Below are 13069 nucleotides of genomic sequence, written 5' to 3'. Positions count from 1 at the left end.
GGTCTCATTTGGTGAGAGATCCGACGACATTTCTGGCCAAGATGGGGTTCGGCAAGCAGTAAAAACTCGCCGTGTGCAGCCGGTCATGATTTTGCTGGAATGTAGCCCGGGATGGCTTGCCATCAAGTGTAGTAAAACGGGGCGTAGAATACCATCGACGTACCGCTGTGTTATAAGGGTGGCGCGGTTGACAACCAAGTGGGTCGTCCTCCTATTAGAAAAAATGGTACCCCGTATCATCAGTCTTGGTTGCAGGAGCGTATGGCGGGAAACAGTCGGCATGATATCCCACCGCTGTCTTGTGCGCCTCCGGACAGTTATTCGCCGTGGGACATCATTGACTGGAGTAGAATTGTCTTCAGTAACGAGTCTTGTTTCGAACTGAGCCCCTATGACCAGCAAAGACGTGTCTGGAGACGTCCCAGAGAGTGGTGGGATACCAAACTGACTGCCGGCCACCATACAGCCGAGAACCAGGAGTGACGGTATGGGGTGACATTTCTTTTCAGGGAACATTCTATTTGGTTGTCACCCTTGTTTCCCTTACAGTACAGTGGTACGTCGTCGATACTCCACATCCCGTTTTGTTGCCCTTTGTGGCGACCCACAGTGGGCAGCAAGACAGCGCCCGCCCGCGCAAGACGAGAGTTCCTACTGCTTGTCTTCGTGTTTGCCAAACCCTACCTTTGCCAGCAATGTCGTTGTGCCTCTCGCCAATTGAGAATGTCTGAAGTATTACGGGCAGAGTCTTCCCACCAAATCGGGATTCTGACGACCTAACGCGCCGCTGTTGAATTGCTCAACTTGTGAAACTCCTTCTCTGGAAATAATCATCCAGTTTCTCTGAATCTGTAATCATTTGTTTGTCTGTACATGCGCATCACATCCACCGACTTCTGTCCCATTCAAATAATTCCTCTGTGAGGCTCCGTTGTTTTTATTTTAATTTTAAGTGCATTTTCCGACATTACTGCTGTTGGATGACTCATATGTAGTTCTGGAAAGTAATATGTCTTTTGCAAGTCATTATTAATGCAAAAACGCTTCACTCCATTATGCTATTCGTGCATAATGGCAGTGCACACGCATTGATAATAAGATCAGGAAAGTTATAGTCCAGAAGACGTGACACACCGTCTCTCGTCAGTGTCATATATTCTGGACAGGACGTCCCGGCCTGCTTGTAAACACGTCGGCCGTCAACATCATGGTTGGCTGGGGCGCCATAAATTCAGTGGCAAGGGGAGCAGCCGGGGTGATTGGGGCCGTGTTCCCATACTACTACTTTCCAGCTTCCGGTGTTGCCCGTGTGTGCTAGCCAGCATCATTCTGTAACGTGTCGCTATATCTGCAGATCTGTGTACTAGTTACCATTCTGATTTATCTTCATTACTTATATGAATCTATAAACCTCATTGGTGGAGACTGTCTTAGAGCGCGATATATGTTTAAGTTGAGAGGCACCCACATGCCTTGCTCATACTGTGGCATCAAGCAGTCAGGCCTGCAAGATGAGTGGTCTTCCAAGCGAGTGGATTTATTGTTATTTATCGAGTAACATGAACTCTCGTACGCACAATTAAGTTACAAATTATCCACCTGTATGAATAATACGCAACGGAAACGCACATCTGACTATTAGTAATCTACAGAAATCTGACTGTTCACTACGCACTGGCAATACCACCTTTTCTTTCTTTCTTTTTTTTTTTTTATTTAACGGCTTTTATCAACACGTGGCCATCGCACTGAATATGAGTGGCGCACACATTATAAACTCTGGATATCATGACAACATACAATTCGAAGGAAAAGGCCACCAATCTTTTTCTTTTCACTATCTTATTTATTCCGATAAATTCTATAACCTAAACACACAAATTCTATAACCTACAACAATAACACATGAGAAATTCCGCCCAGTGGGCATGGCTTTACATTGGCGAATCTCTATCTTATGGTCTCGTAATTATTTAACGCTACAGTGCACTTTCTGGATAGGATGGTGGATCTTTCGTTATACCTCACGCTTCGACTCTCACAATCATCATCACGAAACATTCCTCTAGACCGAGCGGTACCGAAGGAACAAGCATAGCCCACTAATCTTTTGAAACTAGCTCGCTACTCCCCCATGCAAACCACACATACCCAAATTACATGACATACACCACACTACAACATGGAATACAATACAATAAATAGTCACAACACTATCACCTTCAGCTTTCCCACTTCAATTAGTATTTATCCCAGTTTCACACGACACTGCCCCACTTCGTAATTCTACTTTCCTACTATGAACTCTGGAGATATATGCACGTCTTCCTGTGCAATGCAAGCCAAGTGGCGTTGCTGGATAGACGGCCGACTCACCTTGCTTCTCTCTCAGAGTTTGAATCTAGCATCACATGGAATCATATCACGCAAAGTAATATTAAGAGCGTATTCATCACACACGCGAGTCCTCAACTGATACCATGGACGAGTACTTCTCTTCATCCTTTGTCTCATACACAGATTGAGACTCACACAGTACTCACCACGTGGAAGTACTCGCCTCTAATTTCAAGTCCTGCACACGCTATTTCTTAAGTATTTCAACTTATAGTACACACGCTAGTAATTCAGCTTAACTTAAGCACACGGAAGTATTTCAACTTATTGCTACACGTGGTTTCATTGTGACCGTTGGTCACTTCCGAAGATTACTACGATCCCATTAATATTACCTGCCTGACATTTAATTCTCCCCACAAAAGTTCCTGAAATAGAGAAATTATTATTTCAAACTACTCTTAAATATTCCACATGCGTATCATGTCTCCACTCTTTTGTCTTTACGGAGCACACCCAAGACAGGTCTTAACAGCACAAGATCCAGCGGCAGAGTGCCGAAACACGGCCGTTCTTCAGGTCCTCTCGCACCTCTGCTGAAGTGGGGGATCACCTTGCTATGTATTGGTCAGCCACATTTCAGGCGCTCAAAGCTCAGGTAAATTTCATCTCTTTGGTCCCACCAAAGGTGGCCAAAGGATCGTCTCAAAGATGATCATATATTCACATTCACTATCTGCGGTTAGCAGACGACCATATATTCATTCATTTCACAGATCTCACCAAACTGGATGTAGGGATTTATTTTGAGGGAGTGCACATGTGATCAACTAAATAAATAAATTGTCATTCTTACCCACACTGGTATCTGGCTTCGCTTTATTAATTGAAATTGAGTTATTTTACAAAAAAATGTGTTGTTCTGACAAAAATAATGAAGTATGTAGTACCTATTTTCAATGTCGGGCGGTACTGTACCCTTTCAAAGTAGTATTTCTCCCAGTCTTACTGTTACTCGCTCCTGTGAACAGGAACGCATTATGCAGATCTTGGTGCCCCTCGCGTCCGTCTAGAAAAGATAACCTGAAGATGTGTAAATAAGATGTAACGCGTCGTTGAAAAATAAAAAACTAAAATTCCAACCAAGACTGTTTTTAACCAATACTTTATGTAGTATTTATGGTATTCCTTCTTCTTTGCACTTTCTTCCTCTTTAGATTCCTTTCCTCCCTGCAGTCAATAACAGATTTATATTTCGTCTTTATTAATGTTCCGTGCCTCAATAGGTAAAAACGGAGCCCTTGTAGGATAGCTCTGTTATCGTCTCTCCGCCTGTCCGTCCAACTGCTAAAAACTCTTTTTCTAAGCAATAGGTAGACGCATCAAATTGAAATTTATGCCACACACTGAGGTCTATGGTCCCTTGGCGGTGTAAAATATCGAAGCTTCTAAGTCAATGCAGTCAGAGATACGGTCATTTATGTCACATATTTTAATATTCGCCACCTCACACAACAAAACTTATAGGGTACTTCCCGTTGGCCTCAATCATGAAATTTGGTAAAAAGGATGCTTTCAGCCAAAGGAGAAAATCCGAAAACTGTAAATTTTTAGGAAATAAAAGTAATTTGTAATCACGTTTTCCGTTTGTTCGCCCGTCTCCAACGACCTCTTTGTCTCAGAAACGGGTGGACACATTAAGTTGAAATTCATGTCACATGTCTACGGTGCCAAGGCTGTAAGATAAACGTTAGCTTCTAGCTCAGTGCAATCGAAAGGTACGGCCATTTATGTCAGATACTTTTATACTCGCAAACTCATTAGTCTGATAGTATTTGTTTCACTCACAACTTGAAACGCCATCTCTATGTGCAATAATCGTTCCTGGATACCTGATGATGCATACATTCTACACGCATCACATGTCTAATAAACCCATTCATTGACTAATGACGCGCGGGATTAGCCGCCAGCCGCGGTTCTAGGCGATCAGTCCGGAACCGTGCGACTGCTATGGTCGCAGGTTCTAATCCTGCCTCGGGCATGGATGTGTGTGATGTCCTTAGGTTAGTTAGGTTTAAGTAGTTCTAAGTTCTAGGGGACTGATGACCACAGATGTTAAGTCCCATAGTGCTCAGAGCCATTTGAACCATTTTGATTAGCCGAGCGAACTAAGGCGCTGCAGTCATGGACTGTGCGGCTGGTCCCGGCGGAGGTTCGAGTCCTCCCTCGGGCATGTGTGTGTGTGTTTGTCCTTAGGATAATTTAAGTTAAGTAGTGTGTAAGCTTAGGGACTGATGACCTTAGCAGTTAAGTCCCATAAGATTTCACACACATTTGTACGTTTTGAACATTGACTAATGTTTGACTTACCATTACGACCCAGTGAGCCTGAATGGATAACTATTGTTGTAATAATGATAGAATGCTTCCTGCATAATATTATAGTGGTGTCACCGCCAGACACCACACTTGCTAGGTGGCAGATTAAATCGGCCGCGGTCCATTTAGTACATGTCGGACCCGCGTGTCGCCACTGTGTGATCGCAGACCTAGCGCCACCACAAGGCAGGTCTCGTGATACGAACAAGCACTCGCCCCAGTTGTACGGACGACCTAGCTAGCGACTAGATGTACGAAGCCTTTCTCTCTCATTAGCCGAGAGACAGAATAGCCTTCAGCTAAGTTAATGGCTACGAACTAGCAAGGCGCCATTAGCCTTACAGTGATTATAATTAAAGTCTCCTGTGTATCGTCAAGAGCGATGTACCACAATGATTGATTAAAGATAAGTATTAATCCAGCTACGTACTTTTCTTCATAGCATTAATTACGTAGCCTGTTCCAGTACTTGACGCCCGTTGGCGTGTGTGTACGTGTGCCTATCCTACCGGCTACTTCAAGTGGCGTAACAGTCTTGTTACGTCACAACAATTATGTCAAATTTATGTTATTGAAATTAAAACATTCTCGAAAATCTTGGAATCCCAGGGACCCATATCTTGCCAGTATCAACGTCGATAACAGGCAAAAACGGTCGAGACCCTTGATTCCCGAAATGGATCTATAGCCTACGCATAATTAAGTTTGTACGATTCCATCAGTGCGCGAAACCTACACCCACCTGGCCAATTTTTTGTTATAATTTTTCAGGTTTTCAACGTTTTAGCTTTATTCCGTCGGTTTCCTTTTAATGTTCCTCCTGTCTATTTTAGTTCGGTATTTTTTAACAATGATTTCTCTTCATTCACACCCTCTTCATTTTCCTTAGCGGACACTTTCACTACCCATTTAGTTTTGCAAATGGGTGATATTGTTTTAACACTGCTCCTTCCATCACAGTACTATCCCAGCCTTCCCCGTCCCGACAGCCGAACATAGCTGGTATCTACTCTCGTTCCATCCATTGCGCCAATGATACATACTGCTGGAAACTGTTGTCTTAGTATATTGTACGGAGGTGACAAAACTCATGGGAAGCGATATGCACATATACAGATGGTGGTAGTATCGCGTACACATGGTTAAAAAGGCAGTGCATTGGCGGAGCTGTCATTTCTACTCAGGTGGTTAATGTGGGACGGTTTTGGACATCAAATGGCCGCACCACGTGAATTAACAGACTTCGGACGTGGAATGGTACTAGGGTTGCCCAGAAAGTAATGCAACGCATGTTTTTTCTTGATCAATTGTTTACTGAACATACTGAGAATTACACACACAAAAGAATTATGTTTTATCTACACACCCTATTTGTCTATATAATCTCCATCCCGTTCCGTGGCCTTCCTCCAGCGCGAAACAAGGGCGTGTATGCCCTGTCGGTACCAATCCTTGTCCTGGTGGCGGAGCCAGTGCTTCACTGTCTGAATCACCTCCTCATCGTCCTCAAAATGTCTTCCACGAACGGCATCCTTTAATAGCCCAAACAAGTGGATGCTCGCTCCAAAATTTCAGTTGTGGCAGCCGTGGATGGGCTCCCTGACCGCTACAAATGGTGTAGTCCCGCAGAACCGCGTTCTGACGACCTCAGCCTCCGTGCCCAGTGACTAACTATACTTCGGTCGACAGCAGGTGCTCCATAGACTTCGCACATGCGTCTGGGAATATTCCCCATAGTTTCTTCCTTTGCAAAGAGACATTCAATAGCGGCACGTTGTTTGTAACGCACATCACCCACAGACGCCATTTTCTGCAGCTACGCTATCTGTCGGAAGTGACGAAAACTTGGTGCGCTCACTCAGGAGACTTCAAATAATACATAAGCAACATTTCGCATTCGTAACATTGTTTTAGGCTGAGAAAAAAATGCGATGCGTTACTTTCTGGACAACCCTCGTAGATGAGCTACACGTAAGGGACAGTCCATTTCGAAAATCGTTAGGGAATTAAGTATTCAGAGATCCAAAGTATGAAGAGAGTCCCGAGAATACCAAAATTCAGGTGTTACTTCTCACCACAGAAAACGCAGTGGCTGACAGCCTTCGCTTAACCACTGTGAGCTGCGGCGTTTGCGTATATTTGCAGTGCTAACAGACAAGAAACGATGCTAGAAATAATCACAGAAATAAAGGTGGGATGTACGACGAACATATTGTTTAGGACAGTGCGGCAAAATCTGACGTTACTGTTCTATGGTAGCTGATGACCGATGCGAGTGCCTTTGCTAAAAGTACGACATTGCTACAGTGCCTCTTCTGGGCTCGTGACCATGTCGTTTGGACGTTAGACTGGAAAACCGTGGCCTGGTCAGATGAGTCCCGATTTCAGTTGGTAAGAGCTGATGGTAGGGTTCGAGAGTGACCCGGACCCTACGAGGCCATGAGCCTAAGTTGTCATCAAGGCACTGTAGAAGCTGTTGGTGGCTTCATAATGGTGTTGGCTGTGTTTACCTGGAATGGACAGAGTCTTCTGCTCCAACTGAAACGATAATTGACTGGAAGTGATTACAATCGCCTGCTCGGAGACCATCTACATCCGTTCATGTTCCCAAACAACGATGCAATTGTCACCACGCCACAATTGTTCGTGACTGGTTTGAACAACAGTTTGGGCAGTCCGACCGAATAATTTAGCCACCCAGATCGCCAGACATGAATGCTATGCCACATTTGTGGGAATTAATCGAGAGGTCAGTTCGTGCACAAAATCCTGGCTCATTATTTCTGCAGGGGACTTCCAACGACTTCTTGAGTTCGTGCCAGCTCGAGTCGCTGCATTACACGGGGCAAAAAGATGTCCGATACCATATTAGGAAGTCGCCCAAGACTTTTGTCACATCCTTGTACGTTTCTCTAATTCTAGACATGGCGGTGAGATTTCGTGTCAATTTTTGGCCTCCATGAGGTGGATCATTTACAAATAATTAGTTTCACTGAGATTGTTTCGGCGTATTTGCTGATTATTTTTCTTCGTTTCGCCGGCCTGTGTGACCGAGCGGTTCTAGGCCCTTCAGTCTGGAACCGCGCGACCTCTACGGTCTCAGGTTCGAATCCTGCCTCGGGCATGGATGTGCGTGATGTCCTAAGGCTAGTTAGGTTTAAGTAGTTCTAAGTTCTAGGGGACTGATGACCTCAGATGTTAAGTCCCATAGTGCTCAGAGCCATTTGAAACGTCTTCGTTTCATTGTTTACAAAGGAACTTCTGTAGGATCATACACATTTTCACAAATTTCTCCCCCAGATTATTGTTGTGTTATTCAGTCCAAAGTCCTTTTCCATGCACTTTACCATGTGCGTCTATCCTTGCAAGCATTTTCGTCAGTTTTTAACTATTACAACCTATATCAATTTGAACTTGCTTACTATATTCAAACGTTGACCTCTCTCGACAACATTTACTCCTGACACTTCCCTCCGTAACAAAACTGGCTATTTATTGGTGTCTCAGAATTTACTCTGCCAACTGAACTCCGTTTCCACTCATGTTGTGCCATGAGATTCTTTCCACTCAAATTCGATTCATTATCTCTTCATTACTTTTTCGACCTATCCATCTATATTTAGCATTATTCTGGACTACCACACTTCAAAAGTTTTTATTCCCTTTCTGTCTATTTTGTTTATCGTTCACGTTTCACTTCCTTGTAAGACTATAGTTTCGACAAATACTTCTATAAAAGACCTACTAATACTGAAATTAAATTTACACAAAAAATTTTTCTTTTTCAGAAACGTATTTAATTGGAAGTCTGCTCTCTATTTTGGTCATCACTACTTTTCCTGCTGGTCAAATAACAACAGTCGTCTACAGTTTTAGTGTCTCATTTCCTAATTTAATTCCCTCAGAATCACCTTGCTTAGTTTTACTACACTCCCATAAGCTTTTTTTTTGTTGATATCCATCTTATAACTCCTTTTCAAGGTAGACCCTATTATCTATTCTGTCCACTCAGATCTTTTAAAACTTTTGCCGTAGTGATAGAACTATGTCTTCGACAGATCTTAAACTTTTCATTTCTTCTCCCTTTCTCAAATTCTCTTTGGTTTCATTTACTGTTTTCACAATGTGCAGTTTGAATAATTTTGGGGAAGAGCCTATAACCCTGTTTCATTACCTTCTCAACTCCCGCCTCCCATTCATCTTATTGGAAACTTATAACAACAGTGTGGTTTCTGCAAAAACTGTCAATACCCTTTTGTTACCTCTGCTTTATCCCTGCTGCCTTTAGTACTTCAAAGCGTGCAATGCAGTCAGCATTATCAAAACGTTTTTTTATGACTACACAGTTACAATTAATATAGGTTTGCCATTGTTAAGTCTATGTTCTAAGATAAGTCGTAGTGTCTGTATTTACATGAGTGTTTCTCGAAACTAATTATGCTTGTGGCCCACATCTAGCACTTGTTTCCATTCTCCTACAAAGAGTTCGCCGCTGCAAGTTATAACTATGACTTATTAAACAGATGTTTCGATAGTATTCACACCTGTCAACACCTGCCTTAGTTGGAATATGGGTTGTTACACTCCTCTTGGATATTTTCGCTGTCTAATATACTGATATGAGCCAAACCACAATGATAACTCGCTTAATAGCAAGTTGCTCTACCTTAGGAACGCGATACAGTCTATTCTGCATTGCATTTATTCGGCAAGTCCTTAGTATTCTTCAGGAAGTATGTGGCAGCAGATATTTGTGTACAGGTCAAGTATTTCCCATGAATTTTGGGACTGTAGTTTGTGGGTGCAAAAGCTGATGTCCGATAACATGCCAGATGTGTCCTACCGGGTACAGAGCAGTCGAAGTGGTGGGCTAAGACATCAGCGTGAGTCCAATTATGGCCTTGCGACACAAACAATTATACTGGTGGAAGGTGCCATTGCCACTGCGGAAATTTCATCCGAACAGGCGACACATTTACATCAATTCACAACTTAATCACGATGATTTCGCGCCGACAGCTATCATAATATTGACAATGTCGTTGGGTCAACATGGGAAAGCTTTAACGTCATCTGCTTCGGAGCCAGTGAACAAGAATGTGCGCTGAAAGGTGTGATCCCAAGCACTTGTGCCGTCACCAGCATCGCAGTCTGTCGTTGTACAAGCTAAGAACGACGCATCACGAAAGAATTATACGAATGGGGCGGAAATCGGTAGATGTGATGTATATGTACAGACAAACAAATGGTTACCTGTTTAAAAATGGATGATTCATTCAAGAGAAAGAAATTCATAAATGGAGCAAGTCAGTAACGCGTTGGTCCACCACTGGCCCTTATGCAAGCAGTTATTCGGTTTGAAATTGATCTATAGCGTTGTTGGATATCCATTCAGAGGGCTATCGTGGCAAGTTAAGTCCAACCGATGCCTTAGATCGTGAAAAACCCCGAGCTTCTTCGAGTCCCTAGCCCATAATGCTACAAAGATTCCCAAATGGGGAGAGATCCAGAGACCCTCTGGCTAAGGCAGGATTTAACAAGCAGCAGAAACTCTCGCCATGTGCAGGGGGGGGGGGGGCACTATCTTGCTGAAATATAATCGCAAGATGGCTTACCATTAAGAGCAAGAAAACGCGGCGCAGGATGTCGTCGACGTACCATTGTGCTGTAAGGGTATAGGTGATGCCAATCAAAGTGATCCTGCTGTAATATGAAATGGTCGTGGTTTTCGGGCACAATGGCGGGTGACAGTAAGGTTGCTTCCCATTGTTTTCGTAGCAGGATCACTTTGGTTGTCATCAACGGCACACTTACAACTCAACGGTACGTCGACGAAATTCTACGCCCCGTTGAGTTTCCCTTCATGGCAAGCCATCCTGGACTTACATTTCAGCAAGATAACGCCCACCCGCACCCGGCGAGAGTTTCTACCGCTTGTCTTCATGCTAGCCAAACCTTATCTTGGCCACCAAGGTCGCTGTATAGTTCCCCAGTTAAGAACGTTTGGAGCATTATGGGCAGAGCCCTCCAACCAGCTCGGTGTTTTGACGATGTAACGGACGAATTGGAGTCAATTTGGCACAATATATCTCAGAAGGACATCCAACAACATTACCAATCAATGGAAAGTCGATTAACTGCTTGTGTAAGGGCCAGAGGTGGACCAGTGCAAATGGTTCAAATGGCTCTGAGCACTATGGGGCTTAACATCTGAGGTCATCAGTCCCCTAGACTTAGAAGTATTTAAACCTAACTAACCTAAGGATATCACTCACATCCATGCTCGAGGCAGGATTAGAACCTGCGACCGTAGCAGCAGCGCAGTTCCGGACTGAAGCGCCGAGAACCGCTCAGCCACAGCGGCCGGTGACCAGTGCAATATTGGTTTACTCAACTTGTGGAGCTCTTCCTCTCAGATAAATCATCCAATTATTCTGAAATTATATTCGTTTGTTTTTCTGTACATGTACACCACATCTACCGATTTCCGTCTCACTCAGATAATTGCTTCGTGGTTCGTGCTTTTTGTCTTAAGAGTGTGCGTGCCACAGATCGCTGCCTACCTTCTTTTAGAGCGGATAAGTTTCCAAACTCTATATTCTGTGATGAGACGTGTATCTCTAGTACCTTGTCGCCTATTTATGGTTTCCACACACTTCATCTACTTTCCACGCCCGCCACCAGGTACTTAATTCTTTTTTTGTAGAAAAATATAATACAGTATGCTCTTTTTGGAACTTTTCTCTCTCGTTCACACATAATGACTCGTCTATTCAGGAACCTTTTAAAATCAAATCCTACATTTGGAATAGATTTGCTCTTTGCTAGCCTGGAAGTCCATTTCGCTGCTCCAAGATATGTGAAGCTTTTGCGAAGGTGGTATTTTATAGTATTGTTCTTAGTATCGCAAAAGTTGCTGTTTAATGACACAATTTGTCCACATCATCAATAAAATATTTATTGTGTACATTTTGCTTCTTCTGCTTTGGGGCTGATAACTGAATCATGATTCACTCCAAACCGTGCCCTTTATTACATAATTTACACACCATTGATTTACTTAACTTTTTGCTTGAATCTTCCGCCGTCTTCTCTTTGGATGCTATGGCACCTTTCTTCATATCACTGTAAGTAAAATTAACGACGGTAACAAGAAGTCGTCGCGGCTGCTAACGAAAGTATTTTCCGTAACTTTCCGTACTTCTATTGCGAGATGAAAATCCGCACTGCTTTGAACTGGGACATGGTTGTACCTATTGATGTCGCCAAGTTAGTTCCCGCTTCGGCTGTGTCTACGGTTCGCATTGTGCCGGGTATTATGTCATCATCTTCATCATTGTCATCATCATCACCATCAGAGGCATAAACATAGACAAGTATTTTTTGCTTTCCGGAGAATCATTGTCTTTTTGAGCGTCGGAGTAGACTGATTGTGGAACAACGTTTTCTACTACAGTGAATGCACGTCCTGTTGATGCCAATCACGTATTTGCGGCGGATTATCTGTCATGAGTCATTCATGCTCTTTCCGACAATTCCTCTTTTTTGTTCTCAGTCTTCACCACCGTTGTTCGAAGTACATCACAAGCCAGCTCGCTTCAAAACTTGGACATATAGAAAAAAAGGATATAAAACCCGACAAAACTGTTTTATTTTTAGATTTTAGGGGTCGATAATCACAAATCCGATGCGGAATTAAACAGTTGAAAATGTCGGATCCAATAAAGCAGATCAAAATTCAAAAATTTCGGGGATTAGAGTAAAACGTACGGTATAAGGTGTTTTGAGGAGGGCGATAACGAATTTGAAGTCGGAATTGCCGAAATGAGATCTTTATTCGAAATTTTACATAATACGTTTGTTTGCGTGGCCATCTTTAGCAGCAGCCTGTTAAAATCTGCTACTACTCGATATCCGTCTTGAGCTGACCGCAATTTAATTAAAAGGAATTATACCAGAAGTGTTTGGCTTTTATTTATAAAGCATCTTCTGTGTTTATCCTCAAATTGAATACATACGTTTGTAGATTTTTGGTTGTTTTAGGTTGAAAGAACCAAAAAATGTTTTTAACCTAAGACGTAGAAACGTATGTATCGAGTATGCAGAGTAAGCACGGAAGATGCTTTATAAATAAAAGCGAAACGCGTCTGGTGTAATTCTGTTTAATTAAACTGCAATCAGCTCAAGACAGAAATCCAATAGTAACAGATATTTTACATTTTTAAATCGAAATCGTATTCACATTCGTTTCCTGCGTCATTACCGGTACCAGAAGGGTCGCTGTCAGGCTTCCCACTCGAATATGTTTACTTTATTCAATTGTCACTTTTTAGAAGCTCGAGGTGGATAG

This window comes from Schistocerca piceifrons, chromosome 4 (genome assembly GCF_021461385.2).
Source record: "Schistocerca piceifrons isolate TAMUIC-IGC-003096 chromosome 4, iqSchPice1.1, whole genome shotgun sequence".
NCBI lineage: Eukaryota > Metazoa > Arthropoda > Insecta > Orthoptera > Acrididae > Schistocerca > Schistocerca piceifrons.
Note: the sequence above shows the minus strand (reverse complement) of the source record.